At 44.9% G+C, this 24,845-nt stretch overlaps 1 long non-coding RNA gene across 1 annotated transcript in view; it reads right to left on the reverse strand.

Annotated features, from left to right (window-relative positions):
• Window positions 1-368: 368 nt before the first annotated feature.
• The window catches only part of LOC140850637 (uncharacterized), a 38,832-nt gene continuing 14,355 nt past the window's right edge, over window positions 369-24,845 (reverse strand). The window contains exon 5 of the long non-coding RNA XR_012133588.1: window positions 369-3,441. This is a non-coding gene — a long non-coding RNA (uncharacterized lncRNA). The remainder of the gene's footprint in view (window positions 3,442-24,845) is intronic.

Here is a 24,845-nt window from a genome sequence, read left to right on the forward strand (position 1 = left end):
AAGTTGGTAAGTGAGAGAGAAGCAATATTGTTTGAAAAGGTTAGCTTTTTACTTCTTTGCAGATTTATGCCCTGTGGCTTCTATGCCCGGCACTTGTCTCGAGGTATCTTTACCACCTGGAGGAATTATGATGCTCGGTAAATTCGATATGAGGCACGAATTCTATTTAAGGGTTGTAATTAGGAAGGAAGAAGAAAAGCTATAGATGTAGCATATGAACTCTCTGGAGGACTTGTGCCGGGGGATGATCATCAAAAAGCCTCCACAGGGATCCGGACGATGCTGTGGTTGTGGCTGCATCCAGCCCACCGTCTCCTGGACTTGCCATAGGAATGAGGAGGGAGATGTCTAGGCTGGCATGTGCATACAGTGAGACAACGAATTTGACCGGATCTGTACTGTTGGAACTCAACCAGGAGTTGGGAGGGGTGCAAGTTGTAGCGCTCCAAAATCTCATGACTATAGACTATCTATGGTTAACAGACAGTAACTTTTAACTAGACGCCCTGCCGGCTGTGCGCAAAGCAAGGTGCTGGTTAAGTTTATTCTCTCCTCTCACTAAGTCCTTTTATCACAGCTTCGAAGTGCTGGGAATGTGATAATATGCACTGCTGGGCTGAAATTCCACCACCCCAATTACCGCAGGCATGTTAACCATGAATAATAAAGGCTTTGGGCCCATAAGGCAGAGGGCAGTGATTAGTGCTCCAGAGGGGAGGAAGGGGTGTGTGTGTCTCTTGTTTTAATTCTGACCTCAGATAACAGTGGCCCTGGTTCACCTGTCATGCTTTAGAGAAACTCAGTTTGTTTTCTTATGTCACTGTTGGAACGTTTTTGTGACCTGCAAATAGATATGATTACTATACTATGTTCTTGGCATCTGAATTCTGGTTTATATTTCCCATTAATGAACTAGGTTACAGCAATATCCTTTTCTTGAATTAGGGGACTCTTTAAAATATATTTTTTAACAAATCAAATCCTTTTCCTTAATCATTCTTTGAACACATCAGATTTAGTTTGTAAGAACTCATTTTGCTCTAAATAATGTACAATTTTAGTTAGTTCTTAAAAGGCTGTCTTGAAAAAGGTCAGCTGTGAGTTATGAATCCTTTGTCAAGAGCCGTATTTCAGATGTAAAGGCGCACAATGACCTGTGATCACGAGCACGTACACTCACTCACACACGTACACAAATACCTACACACTGTATGAGAATGCAATGAGATCATGCTTCAGAGGCAGCCGAGCCCAGATTCTACTAAAAGCCCCTGAACTTACTAGCCATGTGACCTTGGGTAATACCTTTAATGTTCCAGAATCTCAGTTTCCTTGCCTGCAAAAATTTGCACATTTACTGTACTAGTTTGAATAAAAGGTGCTTATCACATAGTGGCCAATATTATCATCATCCATACATATGAAGAACTTAGCATAGTTCCTCATACATAGGTAATATTTAACAAATAGTATCTTGTATTATAGTTATTATTACTTTTATCTTTGTCTCAGGCACAGAACATCGGATAGAATACAGTGTATGTAACTGATACAGAGCATGACATGGACTAACTAAGGACTGTTTGCAGATGGATGGAGTAGGTGAGTGGCATCCTAGTCAGGACCCTATGCACAGGATGCTCTTGATAAGTAGTACTGGTGATGGGGTGATTGACATTACATGTAAAACTCCTAGTACAAATCTAAACCCACAGTAGTTGCTTAATACATGATAGCTGTTATTGTGTTCTCCATCACCAACATCAGACCTAATGAGTTTAACCACTGGCTCAGTTGATCCCTGTATCAATTCTGAATACTAGGCTTCATAGGTGGGTCGACTTGACTTTAGGAAGAGCTTTTCATTTTCATTAAGTCCCCAGGTATTCTGTTTTGTTTTCATTTTTCAAAGTGTTTAGGCCCTTTTTGATACAGGGCTTACCTAAAGCAAACATAAGCCTGTACCAAGGCAAGAGTGCAGTGAGGGAAAGAGCCGTTTCTGTCAGAATCACGGGAAAATGGGGCAGATTGGACGCGCTGCAGGCATGGCTCTGCTGACGTGGGAGCCCACGTGCCTCGTCCTAGCAGGCGGGGCATCTCTCACGGAGCTGACAGCCGCCGAGCAGGCTCATCACAGAGTCAGACTGCCGGAGATGAACGTGGGGGGAGATTCCTCTTAAGGAATTTCCTCCTCTGTACACAATTTCAAGAAATAAGGTCACGATTTCTTCAGTCTAAGAAGGTGCTTTTGCCTTAGCCAGCTCTCAGCATCATACTTGTGAGAAAAATCGTGGTGATACACTGATGAGAGGAAAGGAAGCTCGTTCGAGAGCACCTTGTTACTTGTTTCCCTTCTTTGCTTTGTCATCTGTCGCTGCTCATACCGACATAAGCCTGGGAATAGGTTAAGATTCTGATAGTTGAGCAAATTCACCCAAGATTCACTCTGAAAACACATATATACACTCCAAACAGGAGAACAAATAGAAATTTTCAAGTACTGTTTGCGCCAAGCTGAAGAATAAATCTTGGTCCATGTACCTTAGATCTAGCAGTTCTCAAGCTGCGTGCCTCCTGGAAATCAGGCTAAATGCCTCAGATGAATAATGCACTTCTGTTTTTCTCCTGTAAATGTTTTCATTGACTTAGCTTTGCAGCTATGCAGGAGAGCTCTGATATGGCTGATGTTTGAAGACAGCCTTAGGATTGTGAGACGGGTATAGGCCGTGATCGTGATTAAACAGACAAAGACATGGTCCTTTCGGTGGGATTTTAGAGGCACTGGCCCTCCAATGCTCCCACCAGTGCTTTGGTGGCTGGGTCTTGAGAAGTAGGAACAGTGCTGCTTTTGGTGCATAAGTAACGCTCTTCACACTGCATGGAGGGCCGATCACCTGCCTGTGCTAAGGGTAGGCAGAGTCATCGGAGGACAGTGACTTGGATAAACACTGAGCCCTGCAGGCTTCCTGTTCCTCCCTCCGCCAAATGCGTGCTGCACCATGTGCCTTTGCACAATGCTCACCATGCTACAGGGACTCAGGAAGGCGAGGTGCCAGGTAGCTCCAATAGTTCAAGAGAGTCTTCCAGACACAAGGTGCGATGACCGTTTTCTGTCAGACGGCTGCCAGGAATGTTTTCTCCGCCTGAGCCAACACCTCCTGCACCCCACCCCACCCTCACTGCAGTTAATTTTACTGGCAACAGTACAAAGCCTTGCTGGAGGAGAAACAGCATGTGTTGCTCCACATGGCTTGTTGCATGCCAACAGCTCGTCTATCAGGACAGTTTGGAATGCAGTCGGCACCCTGGGTTCCTGGTGTGACTGTCCTCAGGCTGAGTGCCGTCCCTCACAACCTGGCAGCCCCAGAAGCCACCAGCTGCTGTGCTTTGGAGGAATCCATGAAGGGCAGGGACACAGGAGGAGAAGCCAGGGCCACATGTCTGTAGAAAATTAGAATATGTGAAGATATCACTGAGAATTGCAAAACTAAGAATCACAGACTTTTTCTTTAATAACTTCAGATTTGTGCTGCATAATTGCCATCTATTCAATCCTGTAGACACAGATGGATGCCAACATTTCAGGCATGGTCTCAGCCTTGAGGGGCTCACAGCCTAGTGACAGCATCGGTAGCCAGGCTGTGAGTTGTCCCAGGACAGCCGAGCCAGGAGAAAGCTGAAGCCTTAGAGTTCCATAGGGGAGCAAGTCAGCCGCCATCTCAGCGTCAAGCAGGTATCCAGCAGGCACCTTCATTCTGTATTTGGTTTGAAGGGGTGGCTGGAGGGGGTACAGATTTCAGAAATTCCAGAAAGACAGACAAGCATTGCAAACACTCAGAGATGTAAAATGTCAACGTTTTAGAGAATTGTAAACTTTTAAATGTATCACTCTCCTGAAGATAGATTGGATCTTAAAGTACTCAGATTTCTTTTTCCTGTCATCTATCCAAGGAAATTGTCAGTAACAGATGTGTACGAGATGTGGTCAGTGTGCAGATGCACCGCCTAACCCCCTTGCCAGGAGGGGTTTCTGCCCAGCTGTGGAGGAACCACCATCAGGGAGCAAGCACCCCTTCCTGGGGTGGCCCACGTGAGCAGGGCAGAGATCTCAAGGTCCAGCCCTTTGACCTAAATAAGATGACTCCATCAGCCCAAAGTCACCAGAGCTCTGTGCCAGCGTGTCTCAGGCTTTGAGGGGCTGGCATTACAATTCAGCTTTTCCATTATTGCTTTGATCCCTATGGACACCTTACACTTCAGATTCTGTGTTGCCTCTGGAAAAGCCCACACTGGAGCAGGGCGGATGGATGGTCGGCTGCCTGTTAGCTATGTTATGCCCTGGGGGAAAGTCCCCGTAATGGGATATTGCTTTTGTTTTTAGACTTATTCAATCTTCCTTGAATAAAAACTCCCCTATAGTGACTTTAAGTATCTTTTATCAAACTTCCCACTAGTATGCCAGATCCTTTGGGTGAGAGGCAGCTGAGATCAGGCACTGAAGGGCTGGGGGGGGGCGGAGTTTGCTTGAAGGAGGAGGGACTGGGAGGCTCTGAGCAGAGGAGGTCCACAGGACAGCAAGGCTGGGAATCTGGCTTTTCCCTGGAATGTGTGAAGGTCCAGATTGGGGACAGTCAGGGGGTGAAACAGCCTGCTACCTGCTCAGGTGGGGAACGGGCTGATGGCATGATGCCCGGAGACAAGGCTTTGCACACATTAGAACTCAATGAATGGTGCCTGTGATTGCTGTTTGCTGCTGTCCTCATCACGGTCACCATCAGAAACGAGGGAGAGAGATGAAGACCAGTGCCACCTCCGACTTTGCCATGGGCCAGTCTCCTCACCCTCACAGCCAAAGGAAACATCGCTCGGCCTCAGTGGGTTAAGCAAAAACAAATGCATAAATTGACCGTTATCTTCTGCAAAGTCTTTATACAAATGCAAAAACAGGGAAATAAAAAGAAATCAGGAATGACAATAAAAATTGAGATAGTGAACACTGGAGAGTAAGCGATGACCCGTTCTTATCATCGCAGTCAGATCGGATCGATTCAGGCCATCTGCAGAGGAGGCATATGAAGAAAAGGAGAAAGTGTGGATATCGGAATACTTTCAAAGGCATTAAGGTTAACTTAGGCAAAAGGCTGGTGAGATGTTGGGTTTGAAGAAAATATTCAAGGCATTGAAAACCATGAAAAAAACTCCTCTTTCCTGTATAGATAACTATGTCTGCCTAGAAGGAACGCAGTTACATCAATATAGGCCAATCTCTGTTCTCTTAAGAGACGTGAGCCAGGCTTTTTACTTTAAATAATTTTGTATGTGTTGTCAGGCAAATAGGCTCCAGAATGTATTCTTCTAAGCCCGAAGTCACAATCAATAGAGCAGAAAGCTTTCAGGGCACCATTTAGTTGAATTCCTTCATTTAAAAATGGTTACAGAGTCCAAAGGAAAGAACATGTTTATATTAGATCACAGAACCAAGATAAGGACTCAGGTCTTAAATCCCAGGTCAACATAATTTATAATATCCCAAGATTTAAAGAATCATTTGATTGCAACTAAGAAGTACTTCCACTTCTTTATTACAGATAACAAATAATCTTTCCTCCAAATAACGGTATAAAATAATTCAAAGGTAAGTAATTCAGTACCTCATGGGAGGTAGAAAAAAGGCAAAACTATGAGACATGTAGAAAATAAAAATATAAATGGAACACATACATTCAACTATATCAATAACACTAAATGTGAATGGGTTAAATAATCTAACCAAAATGTAGAGATTGCCAGATAGTGAAAAAAATAAAGTGATCCAACTATATGGTGTCTATAGGAGATACACTTCGGTTCAAAGCACATAGACTGAGGATAACAGGACAGAAAAGCATTTGTCGTACAAACAGCAACAGTAGAAGACCTGGAGCAGCTATGCTCATATCAGACACAATAGAAGTTATAACAAAAATATGTATAATTTAAAACAGATTTTGTTTGAAATGATATAAAAAACACCTCTTATAGTGATACAAAGGCCAATCTGCCAGGAAGATGTAGTAAACATAAATATACATGTACTTAAAACAGGGCACCAAAATGCACAAAGCAAAGCTAATGAAAATGAAAGGAGAAATGGTCATTTAACCATAGTAATTGGAACATTTGATACACCACTTTCAATAATGGTTAGAAAAGCTAGACAGAAGATCAGCTAGAAAATAGAAGATTTCTGCAAGACTATGAATTCCCAGATCCCAATAGACATCTGTAAGGCATTCCACCCAAACAGAAAATGCCTACTTCCCAACTGCAGATGGAACTTACTCAAGTGTCCTAGACCATAAACCAAATCCCTATAAGTTTAAAAGTGTAGGAATAATACAGTGTGATTTCCAACTACATGGAATGGATGAGAAAACTCATCATTTCTTTATCCTGAAACAAAAGAGGACCAGAGGAAATATTTTAAGTAGTATCTATTTTGCCATAATTAGGAAGACAGATCAGAGTGGATTAGATCAGCGGTAGGGAGAGCAGTTACATGGCTTTAGCGGTGCCCTTTGGTGAAGCGGTCTGGACTAAGGCAGCGGAGGTGGGAAGTCAGAAAACACCACAACAGATCCCTGTCTCACTTCATCCCTCTTGGATTTGCACTTTGAACCATGACAGTCTCTCCGCCAGGTCCACTTGAACTGGGATCCTCATAAATGGGGTATCATGCTTGAGAGTGAAGTCCTGCTTGGAGGAAGTTTCTGCCTCTGTGGAGTGTGACCCGACCCAGTTAGAAGAACGCTCCTCCCAGCAACACAGACGGTGTGCAGGGCGTGTGACCAGTGATGGGAGTGATGGTAACCGCAGGAAAGCCCGACAGACCAAGAGCTGTGGCCAGCCGGGCAGAGTGCGGAGAAGGCCACACTGTGATGCTGCAGGCCGTTTGGACATACTTGGTCCTCATCGGTGATGTGTGAGAAAGTACAGGGCACACTGGAATAAGAGGGCTACTGGGAAACAGTCTGCCTCTCCTAGTGGAATATGTACACCTGCGTTTGCTCTGTGGATTGAGGCAAAATGCACACATTAAGTAAATGAAGTGATTTTGACTAGGTTCCTTATGGGTTTAAAGCAGGAGGTAGCGACCCCTATGTAAACATGGCTGGGGTGAAAGACAAGGTCAGCCTTAGGTGAAAGGTGACACTAGGGGTCATTGCTGAACTTACCTGTATGACTATAATAGGGGGAGATGGGGATGTGGGACGGGGTACAACTCCGGAAGAGTTTCCCAGGTGCAAAGGCAAAAAGATGGAGAGTCAGGGGTGAGTGAGAGAGGCTGACATTCAGGGGTCCCATGAAGAGAGGGTCAAGAGAATTTGACACTGGCAGATTGAGTGGCTCCGTGAGTTATGGGGGATGAGCAACTGAGTTTCCATCAAAGCCTATTTCCCATCGTATGGGCCAGAATTTTCTGAAGAAGGACTGAATTAAATTCTTGTGCCAGCCACAGTCATCAAAAGGAAATAACCAATTTGAGCAGGCAATAGATTCTGCCACACTGCAAAGGTGAAGTTTTATCTTAGGAAAAATCTAGAGTGTTAGGTCTGTGATTACAACTACTAAAAGCTTCGGCCCCCTTGCTGTGCCCCAGAAGGGAGGTGCACATAGAAAGTGCTTCATAAATGAGCAGAACAGAACTAAATCCAGTCTCCTAAAGTGGGCTTTCTCCCACAGCGGTGGTAAGGCTGCCACGGAGCCGGGGAGAAGGAGGCACGACTGTCAAGTGGAAAGTCACGGAGCCTCCTGTTCTTACTAAGGTTCAGCAGTTCTTCTTGAACAAATACTCCTCATACTGTTGCCAGCCCCTGAGTAATTTCAAGGTTCTGAATCCATTGATTTTGACATTTTCTTTTTTGTCACTGTTTTTGTTGCTTTTATGGAAGATTCTCACTTCCCGTTGCAAACTGAATGTTTGTGTCCCCCCAGAAGTCCTGTGTTGAATCCCTAACTCCCCATGTCATACTATTTGGAGGTGGGGACTTTGAGAATTAAGTAGGTCTGGGGAGTGGAGCCTCATGATGGGACTGGTGTCCTTAGAAGAGGAGACGCAGGAGAGGTCACCCTCTACCTCCTGGCCATGAGAGAGGCCAGGGAGAGGGCTCTCACCAGGAGCCAAGTCAGCTGGCACCTTGGCCTTGGTCTCCCCAGCATCCAGAATCAAGAAGAATCATTTGCCATTGCTTCGGCCACCAAGTCTACAGAATCCGCTTACAGCAGCCTGAGTTGGCTAAGTCCGCCCCCCATTCCAGATTCTATGTGCAATATTTAATTTGATCCTCACCCTTGGGTCACATAGGATAGGTATCATGATCCTCACGGTTGATTTTGTAAATAGAAGTAAAGGGAAGAGAAAGGAAGATGTGGAAGAGGTGCAAATGGGGAAGGAGAGGAGGTATGAGGGGAGGAAAGGGGAGGGAAGGGAATGAGGATGACCAGCGACGATCACGGGCTTGGCTCACCTGAATCACACGTCGGGACCTGCACCTTCTAGCGTATAAAACTCCTTCAGCATATCCAAGGAGAAAAAAATGCAATTGCAAATGTTGTATTTAAGACTGGAGTAATTTAGTTGGAAAGATTTAGAGACTAAGTGTAATTTCAGTGGCTGCTGGTGTTTGAGAAGTCTCTCGGCCTGCATGCAGAGAAGCTGGTAAAATGACAGGAGCGGTGAGTAGACTTCAGAATTCCGAGTGTATGTCTGAGCCCAGATGATTCCCCACTGGGACATGAAAGCCGAAGTCACACAGCTTGCGTGTGGCATCTGACACGACTCCATCAACACCAGGGTGTCTGAGACCTGCCATGACCTCTTCCTGTCCTTCGCCAGGATGGATATAAAGTATAAGATCACCAGGAAGGTGCTGTGTTCTTCCTTCGGCACACACTCCTGACTTCTGAAAGACCTGGGTCCGTGCACAGCACTTCCTTCCCCACAGATTTTTAGGAGGGTTTGAAAGGCTGATGTCTCGAAGGACCTTATCTCAGTGTTCACAAACCCATAGTTGGGACTCAGGTCTCTAACGTCCAGGGCCAAAGCCCTTCATATTATGTTATGCTTTCAAGAAACCCCTGCTTTTTCAGGTATCATTGGTCTGGAGGAAAGGGCTCTAATCCAAATTCCAGATGAAGGAGAAAAGCCAAAGTTTTCATAGAAGCCATGATGAGACAGGCATTTTGGATTGTATTGGTTGATTATGATATAGGACAAAAATTTTTAGCTGTCTGAAATTGAAAGTGTCTATATAAGGTAAATTTTCAACAGTTTTCAGAGATTTAAAAATATCACTGAGGAGGTGTGACTTAAGACTGCAAATTTCTTGTGAAATTAACTCAGCTCACCCTCCAGTACATGTGCTTAAGCTTCTCAGTTAATCAGCTCGCAATAAAGTGATGATTTAGTCAAGTATGGATCATTTTAGTTTATTCGGTCTTCGAGCTAAAAGGAGAATCAGCACTTCTTATGCTGAGGCCTAGGAAATCATCATGAGTTAGGGTCCAGTTCCCTGAAGATATTCAGAATGTACCTGAACTTCCACAATTGAAAGACCTTTTGTCATCAGGAAAGAGGTTTTGAAGCAAAACTGAAAATGCTCTTCCCTGCCTGGGATGGAATGTGGGGCTGTGGTTATTTATTTCTTCCCCTGCTATTTTCTTTCTCATTTGCCAAGGCACTGTGCTAGGCATGGGGACACAGAAATAAATTATATACATTTCCTGCCCACGAAGAACATACAGATTCCTTTTCCAAAAAGAGTCCTTTTCCCGTGTTTGCTGCTGTGTGAAACAGACATTAATTCTCACCGTGGTATATTCTGTGCCGTTTCCTGAGCTTGGGCTGGAGGAGGAGGGAACAATGCGAATTTGGCAGCCAACTAAGTTGAACTCGTTTGCCTGGTCGTTTTCCACGTACTGTATTGTGGGAAAGCCAAACAAATGTTTGCATTTAGAAGCAGAGAGCAGTACGGAGGGAAAAACATGACGTTGAAGGCCAGATGGTTGTGGGATCGAACCTGACTACTGCTCACTATTTCTGTGATCCAGGAAACCTGCCTAAACTTTCTGGGTCTGTTGCCTTAACTGTAAAAGGACAGAGAAGATTTTATCAGATAATACATTAAAAACCTTTAATAACATTCCCCGAAGATAAAAACCTCTTAAAAATTAGTTATTTCTCTTAGTATTATTGTATCTATTTTAGTTAGAAAACAGGCTCAAAACCTTTCACAATTTGCCAGTAGTTACACAGCTAGTAAATGAAGGGTTGCATCACAACTCACAAGGTCCTTCCAGGACACCGTATTCCCCCCACACGTAGCCAATGCCTTTTCCAGTTGGTTTCCTCCACCATCCCATTACCGCCGGCTTCCCTGACCTCACTACGTCCTAGCATAACCCCTCAACAGCTCCTGCTTTCTGAAGCACCTGATGTTATGACATGGTTAAAACTACATTAATTTCTGTGTTACAGTAATTTTCATACCTGTCTGTTCTCCACCTAGACTTACTTCCTGGAGGGAAGATTCAAATCCCCACGGCTGGATGGGATTAATAGTTGTTTATGCATAAATTGTATTCCCAGTGCAAAAGAAAACTGAATTGAGAATACAATTAAAGAAATGATGGATAAAACCCTTTTTAAAAACTTCCCCATCTTCCTGTTAATTTCTTCCTTATACATTAAGTATCTTGCATTATGGCTGAATTCATGGTCTTCCCTTATATGAGTGTGCACCTTAGGCAAATTATTTAAACTCTATTTCACTTTTCTTAATCTTTGATTATACATAGTGATTCTTAACTCACAGAGCTGTTTGGAAATTGATATATGAAGGCATTTAGCATAATTTCTGGTGCAGATTTTTCTATTAAAATCCTCCTCATCTATTTTCTAAAATTCCAATAGCATCTACTTACCAACCCAGAACTTGTGATTGATAGATAGCCTCTAAGAGATTTTATTTTCTCAAATCTTTTTTCATCTTATTTTTTATAGCATCTATAAAAAAAAACACAGCTAGCCTAGATATTTTATTTTTCCTGTCAGTGCTTCAATATAAACCAGAGACACTGCCAGAGTATCTGTTATGTTCTTAACCACAACACTGTGATGATTCTCCAAAGTGATAAATGGTTTTATCTCCCTACAGTTAATGTGGCTATTCTGAAGCTACATCCAAACTCTTGAAAAGGGTGTTGTGGCTGATTTTTAAAGACTTTCATGGCCAGAGGAAGAGAGAATAGCAGTGTGAATGCTGGGAACTGTTCATCCCTGAGCGTCGTAATTCATCTGGATGTCATGAAAGAAGAGAAGAACTTGGCAAGTAAGGTTGATGTTTGATGCCTCCAGACATGCTCCCTTCACACTTTGGCTGGTGGAGCACAGCCTCTTCCCCCTGAGGGGGCAGCTGTGCAGGCCAAGCTCAGCAGCCCACAGCCTGGCTTTTTCCGGAGGACCTCAGCACGCAGGGCGCCTGTTCGCACTTCCTGCTGTCGGTCTCGTTGGCAGGTGTTAGGGCCATTCTTCAACTTATTTCCTAAATTATGCCACATGATAATTTGCTTTTGATTTCTTCATCTGCGTCTGAACCAACCTGATTAATGTGATCTCAGCATCTCTTTGACTTTCCGTCAACGTAAGTACATAAGCAGCCAGAATACTAAAAAACAATCACTTGCTACCGAGGCCACCACTTTAGTGCCCTAGGAAGACATGCTGGGGCTCCACCAAGGACAGTCTGCAGCTCCACCAAGACCCTTGGGGCCACACTGTGGAGAAGTAGAACTGAACACGTCGAGGGGCAGTCAGCACAGAAGTTCTTCCTGCACAAACTAAAGCTGCTGCTGTCAAGTTGGTTTATCTCTTCAAAGAGCCAACTCCTAATTTTGTTGACCTTTTCTATCATTTTTATATAGCCCATTTCATTTATTCATGTTTTGATCTTTATTTCTTCTTCCTCTACTCATTTTGGACTTTGTTCTTTTCCTAGTTCTTTGAGGTGTAAAGTTCGGTTATTTGAGAACTTTTTTTAATGTAAGCATTTTCCACCATGAACTTCTCTTACCACTGTTTTTGCTGCGTCCTGTAAAGTTTTGACATGTTGTGTTTCCATTTTTGTTTGTTAAGTTATTTTTTGGTCACTCTTTTGATTTCATCTTTAACCCATTGATTGTTCAGGTGTGTGTTGTTTATTTTCCACATTATTTGTGACTTTTTGAGTTTTCTCCTGTTTCTGATTTTGAAATAGTTTCATATCACTGTGCATAAAAAACACTTGGTAGAATTTCAATCTTTTAAAATTTCCTAAGACTTGCGTCATGACCTAACCATGATCTGTCCTGGAGAAGGTTCCTGCGCAGTTGAGAAGAATGTGTTTTCTGCCGCTATGGGAGGGAATATTATTATGTGTCAGGTCCATTTGGTATGAAGTTGTAGTTCAAGTCCAACATGTCCTTACTGATTTTCTGTCTGGAGGGCCTATTACTGTTGCAAATGGGGCATTGAAGTTACTGTTATTGTACTGTGTGTTACTCCTTCCAGATCTGTATTTTGTTTAACCAAGGAAACAGAGGATTCAAATAAATGAAATTATAAATGGAGGCAGAGATATTACAACTGATACCACACAAATGCAAAGGATAATAAGAGACTGCTATGAGCCATTATATGCCAACAAATTAAAAAATCTAGGGAAAATGGTTATATTCCTAGACAACCTACCATGTCTGAATCATGAATAAGCAGGAATGCAACCAAACCAATAATAAGTCAGAAGACTGAACCAGCAAAATCAAAAACCTCTCAAACAGAAAAGCTCAGGACCAAATATCTTCATGGATAAATTGTGTTAACATTTAAAGATGAATTAGTGACAAACCCTCTCAAAATCTTTTAAAAACTTGTAGAGTAGGGAACCCTCACAAAGTCATTTTACGAGGTCAACACTATCCTGATTCCAAAGCCAAATAAGGATATGACAGAAAAGAAAACCATAGGCCAATATCCTTAACAAACTCAGATGCAAAAATACTCAACAAAATGCTAGCAAACAGAATTCAATACTACATTAAAAGGATTATACACAGCGACTGAGTGGACTTTATCCCTGGAATATAAGGATATGGTTCAACATATGCAAATCAATAAATGTGATGTACCATGTTAAGAGAATGAAGACAAAATCATGTGATTATCTCAATAGATCCAAAAAATATAAAATTTTACATCCTTTCATGATAATGACTTCCCATAAATTGAGTACAGAAGGAACATACTTCATCCTAATAAAGTCCAAGACAAACCGACAGCTAACATCATATTCAATGGCAAAGGTTCCCTTTAAGTTCAGGAACAATGCATGTGTGCTCACTCTCACCGTCCTATCTGACACAGTACGGGAATTCCTAAGCAGAGCAATAATGCAAGAAAAATATATAAAATCTTTCCAATCTACAAGGATGAAGTAAAATTGTCTCTGTTCATGACATGTATTTACGTATAAAAAATCCTAAAGACTACCCCCAAAACCTGTTAGAGCTAATAAACAAATTTAATAAAGTTGCCAGATACAATATCAAAATTCAAAATCAGTTGCACTTCTGTTCAATAACATGAACTATCTGGAAAGGGAACAAAGGAACAATCACATTTACAGTGGCATCAAAAATAATAAAATACATAGGAATATACTTAACCAAGAAAGCGAAAGATCTGTACACTAAAAACTACAGGACACTGACTAAGAAGCTGTAGAAGACAGGAACAGATGGAAAGATATCCTCTAGTCATGGATTAGAAAAGTTATTATTAACATGTTGATAGTATTCAAAGGTATCTATAGATTTAATGCAATCCTTACTTAAATTCCAATGGCATTTTTCACAGAAAAATTGAGAAAACAACTTGAAAATTCATAACAAAGCCATAAAAGACTCTGGATAGCCCCTATTTAGCACCACTTAAAGAATTAAATTGAAATGGATTAAGGACCTAAATATAAAACATGAAACAATAAAGATCATAGAAGGAAACAGGGAAAATGCTCCTTGTCATTGGTCTTGGCAATGATTTTATGCATATGACACCAAAAGCTCAAGCATAGAAACAAAAATAAACATAAATTGTGATGATTGTGGTAAACCTTCTTGAAACATGTATCAAATCATCCCACTGAACACCTTAAACTAACACGATGTTGCACGTCAATCACATCTCAATAAAGCTAGCGGGGGAGGCTCCTTGGGTTCCTCCTTACTGGTGTGTTTTGAGGAGAATCTGTTCACCAGACACACCCTAAAGCACACAGACACACACCCAGTCCCAGGGGCTGTGTTCCTCTGTGTGAGCAGAAATGCTGCAGCTACCACTGCGGCTCTCCTTTGGCTAAGTTCACAGCAGACCCCTGCTGTCCAAGAGGGATCTTTGTGTGCAGGCGCCACTCAAGCCAACCGAGTGTGGTCCTGGACGGCAGCACGGCAAGCAGCAGCCCGTGGGGCTTTAAGTCTTTAATGCTGGCTGCATTTTTCCTTCTGCATTACTCCTTCTGATTGACCACTGTCACTGAGGGGGGAGCGTGTCACAAAGGGCCATTTCAGGGACTTAACTTGATCCTTAACTATCATCATTGCTTTCAGTCAATATGCCAAGGAACCGAAATGAGGTTCTGCCAGCTACTAACTGTATTTATCCCAACTACACACTTGGAGACGAGGGAAATGGTAACAGGAAGGGTCTGCAGAGAGACTGAAGCTACTGGGAGGTGGCTTGGCCCAAAGCTACGTTTGTCAGTGGAGGGGCCTCACCGAGGGCCTTTCAGCGCTCGGCAATCAGGCCTAGATCAGAGTTCACAGCTAACAATTTTTGAAGAGTCTGGGCAGTTTTTTTCTCAGGTTGAGTCAGATATATTACCACAGGTTTCTTACTGATCAGTAAGGTCTGAGGGATATTTAGCATAAATACTTCTGGCGGCATTACAGAACCCTTCCTCTGGTCTCTACATCCCTGGATGAGCTCTGGGCCTGTCTGCCATCAAGGGCTGCAGTTTTCCAGGAGCCCCGCCGTATGCGTTTTGCTCGGCAGATTTCTCTCTCTCTCTGTCTGTGGGGTTTCGACCTCATTGAACACCGTGGTCCATCCTCCGCCACCACCGATCTCCAGGGACACGGCATTCCCACTATCACTGGGTCCTGCCCGTGTACCTCAGTGACTACATCCCCCTGGACTGTCAGATGCCACCACCTGTCTCTGCTGTTGTAGAAGCCCCATCAGTACCACCTGCCTGTCGTATGCCTATGGCCAGGGAGGCCAGGTCCAGCGGGGTCCCTGCCCTCAGCACCACCCAGAGAGCCGGCACCCGTGCTGTGAAGATGCTCAGGGCTCCTCTCTGGGTCACACTCCCTTATCGTAGTTAAAGTGGTGCCCTGTCGGCCTGCCTTGAAAACATAGCCACGTGGTGGTTTCTCCAGCTTTCTGTGACACATCCATGCCCACATTCCCCCTTCCCTAAGCCTTCTGTCTTTTCCCTCAGCACTGGGCCCTGCAGTCTCGCCGTCTCTGTGGCATCTGCTGCTGACCTTCATTACATCAGCCCTTCAAGGAGCCACCCCTGCAGCACAGGCAGGCTGCTGCCAGCTGGCCTTGCCAGGACGCTGACCTTCAGGCCCAGGGCACTGCCCTGTGTCAATCCATTCTTGCCCATCCAAAATTACAGCCCAGTTCCCTACCCGCTCCTGCTCGTCAGGACCCACCCCACCCACCTCCCCAGGGGTCCTGCAGGTGCTGCTTGTCTCTGATTAGGGTCACTTCCTTCTGGATACCGAACTGTATGTCCCTATTTGCACCCTGCTGGGCCCGACCCTGTTGATCGGCCTGCAGGTGATAAAGGGCTGGAGGAGGGGACCTTCAGAAGGACGCGCATCTCCTGGCAAGGACTTGTTCTCAGGACGTCCCCACAGGCATCGCTGGGAACGTGACGCAGACAAATACAAGAAAGGTGACTGAATGACCCAATGACATGAGGGACAGAGAACTACAGGGAGAAATCACCAGAACAGGGGTGCAGTGGGCAGACCCCCATGGGGGTGTGGGGCTGGGCTGTGTGCGTGCAGAAGGGTCCTGAGAGGGGAGGATGGGAGTGAGGTGAGACCCCACTGGCCCCTGGAAACGCCTTCTGAGCCACGAGCTATCATGCCCTGTGATTTGCGACTTTAGGAAACTGGCAGCCCATGTGGATGGAGTGCATGGTGGGAGCAGCAGAGCAGCCCTGTTCTGGGTGAGCCCTGGAGTGTCTGGAAAAGACCCCTGTCGGCCTCCCCTCTGCCCTCCACCCTGGTCCTTACTTCATCCTGGTGCAGTGATGGGTGTCAGGTCTATGTAAGTGCAACCCCGTCACGCTTCATCTGGGCATGAAGTACTAGGAAGAAGAAGTGCATTCTGGTCCCCTTCCTCTCCAGAGATCCCCTCCAACCCATTTCAAACCACCCCCCAGCCGCCCCCATCCCCTGACGACCCTCCATAGCGGGTATATTTCAGATACAGTGCTGTAGGGTGTATTACCCCCTGCCCCCGCTCATCTGGAACATGAGCTCTCTGAGGGCATCTTCGTCTGCACCCTGCTGCGTCCCCATGGCGTACAAGACTGCCTGGCACACAGCAGGCATGGCATAAATATCTATTTAATAAGTTAGTGGTGAGTAATATCTAAAACTCACATTAAACAGTACCTGATGCGTGCTAAGATCTCAAAAAATAGTAGGCATGGTTATTATTACTTGCTATGTGGCTTTTTGTGGTCACTTAATCTCTCTAATTTTCTAGTTTGACATCTGCAAAATGAAAGAATTGTCTGTCCCCTGTGATTGTCATGAGGGATACGTGAGATAAATGTGGGAGATGACAGGTACAGGACCCTGCTCAGCACAGGAAATCAATATATGGTAGCATTTATCTTTTTTATTATGACTCTGACAATTTGATAACTTAAATTCTGGACAAAGTGTTTACTTAAATCAAGAGAGACTTGTTTCATTTCATGTAATTGGAGCTTCATGAATTCACAAATTTTTTCCTCTCCATGTTTCCCTCCTCCACTTATTATTCATCATTCATCAAATGCGACCATCATGGCTTAGCCTCAAGGTCCTGTTTACAAATGGAACCCCATGAAAACCAACATACAAGTGTTTCAGCACAAATAAAGGTCATTTAGCGACAGACAGGCAGTCCCCGGGTCCCTAAAGGGGAATCGCTCTGGTAGAACCCTCAAGCCTACCACCTTCGAGGTCAGAATGAGGCGAGCCACTGCGGATGGTGACCTTGGGGGGCCCCAGTCCCCGTGCATTTCCCTGTCACTTCCATTGGCCGTGTCAGCTTTAGATGAAGAAGTGCTTGATTAAACTTGTTTAATTTAAAGGCATGTTTTCCCAGCACTGGCTAAGAGTTTCATTCTTTTCTACTGGAAACAACATGTTCTGGAATTACTCCAGAACTTAGTGGCTGGTGTTCCACTAAGTCACAACCTTGGACGTCAGTCAGCGCAGGAAATCCTGCCTCAGCCACTGACCCGGCGGTACTCGGCCGAGCTTCAGCCTCAGTCTTCCCGTCTCTAAAATGAACGCTAACATTTCCTAAGGTCATTATGAAAATAAAATGACAGAGAAGATAACTAGTGTACAGTGTATGGCTCATACTAGGCACTCAAGAAATATAGTAAATGCAATAGTCTAACATTTGTGTTATATTTTCAAAAAACATTTACCTAATGCTTGTGATAGGCTACATTCTGCTCTGAGCTTTGTGCATATTGACTTAATTGCCACAATCTTTTCAAGTATTATTGTTATCTCTAATTTCCAGCAATTGGCACAAACCCACTGTTCCTTTGCTGGGTGCTGGTCTCAGCCCTGGCCTTGCATCGTTCAATCCCTCATTGCCACCTGTACGGGGGGAAGTCATGGTTGCCATTTCACGGAGGAGGAGAGGGCGTTTCAGGAGCCAGGGAACGTGCACGCAGCCCTGTGGGTCAGGAGGGCCGAGCGTCCGAGCCTGGACACCCCCGTGATGCCCCACCGCCCTGTTTGACTAGTGAGCTGACATCCTTAAAGGAGCAAAGGAAAATGACTCATTCCTGGAAATCATACCTGATGAGACACTACTGTTTTTGAGCTCATGCTTCTGGGGACCACTGACCACTGCTGAGGACAGGTGATGAGGCGCAGGTTGAGGCCCCCTCATCCCAGGGGGTGGCTCCCACCACACACCGCCCTTCTCTCCCTCATGCTGGGAAGTCTGTACCCAGTTGCAAAGCAGAGATAAATAGGGACCAAACTGGTTTTCTGCATCTCAACTGAGATATTTATTCATGTGGAAAAACTCACTGAAAAAAAATTCACTGCATTACAAATAATTTGATTTAGAATTTTTTTTCCTTGAAAGGGCTCTGAATAATCCCCCTATATTCTATGTAATGGAGGCAGAAGGGAAGTTATTTCCAATTAAACACTTGGAAACATTTCACCCATAAATTATTTTGCCTAATTTCCAGCAATAAATTCCACAGAAGTTAATGTATGGATTGGGGACAAAGTGTTTGTTTCTGGTGAAAGGTGGGCAAAGAAAGCATACAAACTTGATCTCCACCCTGTTGTGAGACAGTCTCTGAGGACAGGTGATCTCCACTGATTGGTTTGCTGAGGTAGCTGTCCTGAGGAGGGTTTGTAGACGTACTTTATCAGCTTTTTATTTTTCTGTTTAACACAAGTGTGGGTTGAGTGTCCACATACCATCCGCAAACTCTGATTAACTACCTTTCAACTCGGACTCTTTTCTGCTAGAGTGTGTGAGCATCTTGAGGCCAGAGGCTTTGTATTCGTTGATCTTTGTGTCCCCAGTTGCCTAGATCATAAGCACGAAGCCCGAGGAGCCCAGCTGATCCTAAGTCACCGGACAGAGCCCAGGGTGCAGGGCCCACGAGCCTGTTAGGTCCTGTGAAGGAGAGGAGGGTGGGAGTAGGGAGAGGAGGAATCCGAGATGCGCTCTGCATGCAGGACCTGGTCGGTCTAGTGCTTCTCAAGTATCCTTATCTCTTGTTTCTCAAATCGCACCCATTCTGAGGGACTTAGGTTCTGCAGGTTTTATTATGAAATGATACGTGTTTATTATCTGCATATGAAATCACAGAAAAATACTGACTCTGCCATTTGGCACCGCTCCGGGGCCCTGTCTCCTCTGGAACGTGGGTCTCCCTTAGGGAGGGCTGTGTCCTCCCACTGCTTGAGAATAACTGGCCTCAGGTGAGGAGCCGCTTTCCTCCTCATACACATGTGTGCCTAGTCGTGTTCAGTGTGTGTGACTGAGTCTGCACTGTGCACGCGCGCTGTATGTGGGGTCTCGTATTTTAGAGCAAAGAGGTAGTTGCATCCGGAGCAGAGCAGACATCTTAGGCGTCCGACTGTCACAGATGGAAATGCGTGTGTGTGATCACCAAACATACCACTTGCTGTGACGGAGGCTGGGCCAAAGCTGACAAAGGTCTTCTCTTTCTTGCTGCCCTGATTTTTGCCGTCGGAAGAGGCTCGCTCCGCTTGAAAGGAGGGATGCAAAGGCTGCTAACTCTGCTCCTCATTACTGTCTGTTTCCACAGCAACCACTCCGCCTACCAGGAACCCCAAGCCATGCCAGCACCTAAGCTTTGTCCCCACTCCATTTTGCTCTTAAGGCATAAAAAGACAAGCAGACCCCGTCTAGCGTGCTAAGTCCATCTGGACCATTTCTTCCCTTACGCTTTTTCCAGAATCCCTCCTTTCCCCAGAATGTTTCCCTCTTTCATTCTCCCTTGCAGTGCTACAGTTTTTGGTCATTAAAAAAAAAAACAGAAGGCAAGGTGGAGTCTTTTCTAATGTGGAACAAATTTACTTGTGCCTTTCCAACCACAAGAGCCTCCAATCTGTCGGCTGATTCACAGTAGTAGCGGTTTTCACCAACTGGCTGATTGTATCAGGTATGCGATTTCAGTAGAAGCTGTGGAATTTGGAAAACACCTTTGAAATGACTGGAAAATCCGATGAAATAGTCTGGTAATCAAGGTGGCTTCTGGCAAGTATGTTCATTCCTGTTGAACTCAATGCCTGGGCATGTGTGCCAGACACAGAGCTGGGCTCCACGGGTGAAGAGCAAAGTCCAAGGTCGGGCTCGGCCTTCCAGAAGGTTACAGCCAATCAAAGAGACACTTATACACAGGTTCTTGCAATTCACCATATGGTATGTGACTGATTCTGAGCCCAGACAGTAAATACTGCAGTAGTTTAGAAATGGGAAAGACTAATATAATACGAACTGGGAAAAAAATGTATCATCTGCAGCCCAGAACTTAACGAGTCTTTGTGGATTGGGCAACAGTGAAGGGCTGCAAGCAGTGCCCCTGTATCCTCACAGCACACCTCCAACATCAACTGCTTGTGGGCTGGGGGCTCCTTTTCTTTCCCTGGAATTTATCTGATAGCCTCAATTTTACTCTTTTTTGTCCTTTGAGCACCCACACATGAAGAGATGTTTTTGGAGCACTGACAAGATCTAAACTAAATGAGAGGGAATCTCTGCCATGAGGACTGGGAACTACCCCATGATCACCGGACATGTATGGACTTCCAAGGGGTCCCCCAGTGTAGGACAGGCTGTACATGTGGGACCCTGGACACATTTCCCCATAGAAACAATGCATAGCAGGGTTACTTCTCTGAAGAGGCTAACGAAATTCGTATCATAGCCCGTATAGCCCCGGAAGCAGAGTGTCTCACAGTTTAACAGCTAAGCTCCCTGCAAAGCAATGCACCCCAGGAGAAAGGAAGATGAGGTTCTAACCCGAATGACCAGGTGTGGTGTGGAATTCTGGGGAAAAGGTGTCATGATTTTGCCTATGATGTATCTCCTCCACTCCATCACTCCAAGGACCAATTTTCTGTCTTGGAAATTCCTGGTCATCTAGGTATTTGCTTCTCAAAGCGTAGTGGGCAAGCCTGTTGCTTTCTCCTTCTATCCTGGGTTGTCTTTCCTTTTACTCTGGATCTCTATAGGCTCAACATTTCTCTCCCATCCTCCAGAAAGTAGCCTACTTAGAAAACATGTGAGGCCTATGAAACAATGCACTGTAGACAAAGGTCCTGGTGGCTCTCTCTGGCCTGCCCATTCCCTTCTCTTTATTCCTGTCAGCCTTAGGGGAGTGTTGGCTTTTGTTGACATTTTCAGCACCATGGGCTCCTGAGGGACTCAGAAGACATGAGGTGCAGCGTGCAATTCCTAGGACACATTAGGTGCCCTACAAGTATTTCTTGAATAGTTTCCTGAGATTTAATAAAATACAACAGTCTTTGGAAAATAATGAGCATGCAATTTAGCTTTACAATGCTAACTTCCTTCCCTTCTTGATATAGACACCACTATAATATTGGTGTAAAAGGGTGCCTTTGTGAAGGAGAGCAGTAGGTCATATTAAACATGCATGCCCACATACTGAATTCCCAAGAATAGGTCCTCTCTCTCCCATTTCTGGTCACACTGATGGAGCACCTGGCAGATATACGGTTCAATATAATTCTGCCCCGCCCTGGGCACAGTTGATTGCTCAGTGGGCAGACATCTGACTGAGGCTGCCAATCAGAACCTCCACGGCACCTGGTGTCCACAGATGGGAATGTGGCTACTCACCACCACTGAACTTCCACAATCCTACCCTCACCTCTTTGCCTTGATCTCAACTTTTCCTCTTGAGGAAAGACTTTGTCGGCTCTTCTGGGTAAAGAAGCCAAGCAAGGCTGTAATTAGAATATTTTCACAGTTTAAACTAGAATGCTTTGGGGTGAATGGATTTTATTTTTGAGGGACAAAGCCCTAGAGCCTTCTACTGCTTGCTCAAGAAGGGAGGTGAAAAATGGCCATATGGGCTCTGCTTAGGGACCAAGAGGTGGTAATGGTGTTTGCAGAATGTGGGGAACCAAATATTCCTAACATAGGGTCTATAAAATTAACTTCTTAACAGAGGCAGAGGAACTCAAATGTGAGTAGAAGATGGAGCCATAATTCACAGCACTGCCTGGCTCACTGACGGGCGGCAGCTGAGGCTTGGGAGAGCAGACGGGAAGCAAACCTGTTACTTTCTGCTGTGGTTTCACCGTGATCACGTGCCCTTCAGGGCTTGCTGTTAGCCTTGGGCAAATGCAGGCAGTGACATGATCGCTCATCACTCCTCTGGTGGTGGAATGAAAGGAATGCACACGGAAAGAAAGGCGCACTGTACGGTGCAGACAGATATCCGTCACCTCCACCAGCATCAGCGGTGACCTCCCGCTTCACACGCATCTCACATTCTCCATTCTTGCACAAGAGGTGACTTCCAGTTGCTACTTGCATCCAAGTTCCAGCCAGATGCAAATGTGACCATCTGCAGGGCATGTCCCCCGTATGATGCCCTCTCTGAGTCCAAATGACCTCAGGAGAACGTTTTATTTTCTTCCATCAGCTCTCGTCCTTCCCTGATGTTATGATCAGTGCTTCCAGTCGCTAAACCAGAAATCAAGAGTAGTACTTGTCCTAAACAACTAATCTAATGGATTTTCCTTAGCAGGTGCTGTATGTGGCTCCCAGTCGTTGTCGTACTCCAGCCCCTCAGTTGTTGCATTAGGCCTTTTGCTGCCCAGTCCCTTTCTGTGTCATATGGTCCAGGTGTCTCTGACAAAGTGATTTTTGGTCATTAATGGACTTACACTTATGTTAACTCACAGAGCTCTTCATAATCTAACACTACCTGCTGCCTGCAGACTCATCTCCTCCCCCTCCCCCCACCCTGCCATTTGTCCCCACCAACCCACAGCTCCAGTGCCCAGCCTTGCTCAACATTACAGGGAAAATAAGAGGCAGGGCTGGATACACCCAGCCCTGTCACCTCCTGGACTCCGCACCACCTCCTTCACTTGCTTGTAAGTTCCCGGGAATTCCGCTGTGCACCTGTCTCATTCCTCAGGAACTGCATTCCCCACCTTGTCTTTGTCATCTGAGTCCCACGTCTTTTGCCCTCAGAAGGTGCCTGGGAGTGCCCATCCTACGTGACTCCCTCTGGCCCACTCTCTTCTACCTTGCTCACAGACAAAGGAATCGCTACTCCCCCCGTTCGCCCGTGCGGCCCTCCAGGAAGAACACTTGGCATCGCAATGCCTCACTCATTTAAAACCAGCCGGCATCACCTTCTTTGAAGGAGTAAAATTTATGCTGTAGTGAAAAATCAAATTACAAAAGTCAATTATCTGACTGAGTTGCAGGTGGGGGAGGCATTTGAAAGGGCATGCCAAGGTGCTGTGGGTGAGGGCACCAGGCTGCCCAGCCGAGTGCCGCTCCAGAGAGCCCCAGTGGTGAGCGTGTGGAGCCGAGCAGCTGTCCCAGGGGAGTCAGGTGCCAGGCAGGGTGTACGGGGGAGCGCAGGCTGGCATCCTGGGGGACTGAGCACCGCAGGGCAAGCTTCAGCATGGCAGGAGGAGGGGCTCTTTGGGGAAGTAAAAGCAGTGGGGCAAAGATGCAGATGTGATGATGAAGGCGTGACGCCCACACCCCCAGGCATCTTTCTACAACTCTGGCGCGTCCTCCGTGTGATTCCAGATTCAGAACGAGACTCAGAGGTCATCTCGGCCACACTCTGTCCCACTGGGCACGGGAAGTCCGGCCCTTTCACGTCTAAGGAAAGCTGTTAGATTGGTTATTTTTTCTCCTTTTCCTGATGCAAAATCTTCCTACAGCTATCACAAACCAGCTGACAAGCTCTGTTCTCTACTTTCAGGAAAAAAACATAAAAAGCCAGAAACTGAAGGAAAGACGATGCTCACTCTTCTGTGTGTCACCTTTAAAATGTAGAATTCAAAGGCAGCCGTGCCCGCAGAAGGGGTGGGTACCCCCGGAACCCCCAGGGCCCCTCCCCACAGGGCAAAGGGCACACACTGCCGCGGGAGGGGCATGGGGAATCCTCCCAGAGAAATGCTCTCATCCGAATGAAACACTGGGCGAGGGCTTTTTATATTTCTAGTTTTAAAAATGTCCTGCGACACATGCACCGAATGTAATAGAATTTTTGTGCTGGCTAATCTCATGGATTTTTTGAAAGCTGGAGAGTAGAAAACTTGCCCTCATAATAAATGATTGGAAAATACAAGTTGTGGTATTTTCAACTGTAATTATTTTCCTGAAGGTAAGGAATTTAATTTTTATTGAAAGAAACATAAATATGAATATAATGAGATATTCCACACATACATTTATAATAGAGTAAAAATCTTCATACAGTACTGCAAATGCTTTTCAAATAATTTTAGATTATATCCCTGTTTCCCAAAACTCAGTATGACTTATTGCCAAATCTCCCACCCTACTATAATAAAGTTTACTTGATTTTATTGCAACAAGAGACATTCTAGTAACAGTTTAGAAACTGCAGTAAAATAAAAATCAGAGTTAAGAACATATTGTCAATAAAACTTGGCACCCTGCTTTTTCTATTTGACATGTATGTAAAAATTCCCACTATACAGTATTAAATGGCTGCCTATTATTCTGTTTGAAATTTATACCATAATTTATTTGATAATACCTCCATTGTTGGCAATTTAAATTATTTCACGATATCCTCTGTTATAAACAAATCTTTGAAAACCATTTTAAAAATAAATATTTGTTACTCTATATATTTAGAATAGAGTCCTAGAACAGAAAACAAAAACATAAAAGAAAGTGGAGACAAAATACTTTGTTAAGGGTAAATAAATTT

This window comes from Manis javanica, chromosome 7 (assembly GCF_040802235.1).
Source record: "Manis javanica isolate MJ-LG chromosome 7, MJ_LKY, whole genome shotgun sequence".
NCBI lineage: Eukaryota > Metazoa > Chordata > Mammalia > Pholidota > Manidae > Manis > Manis javanica.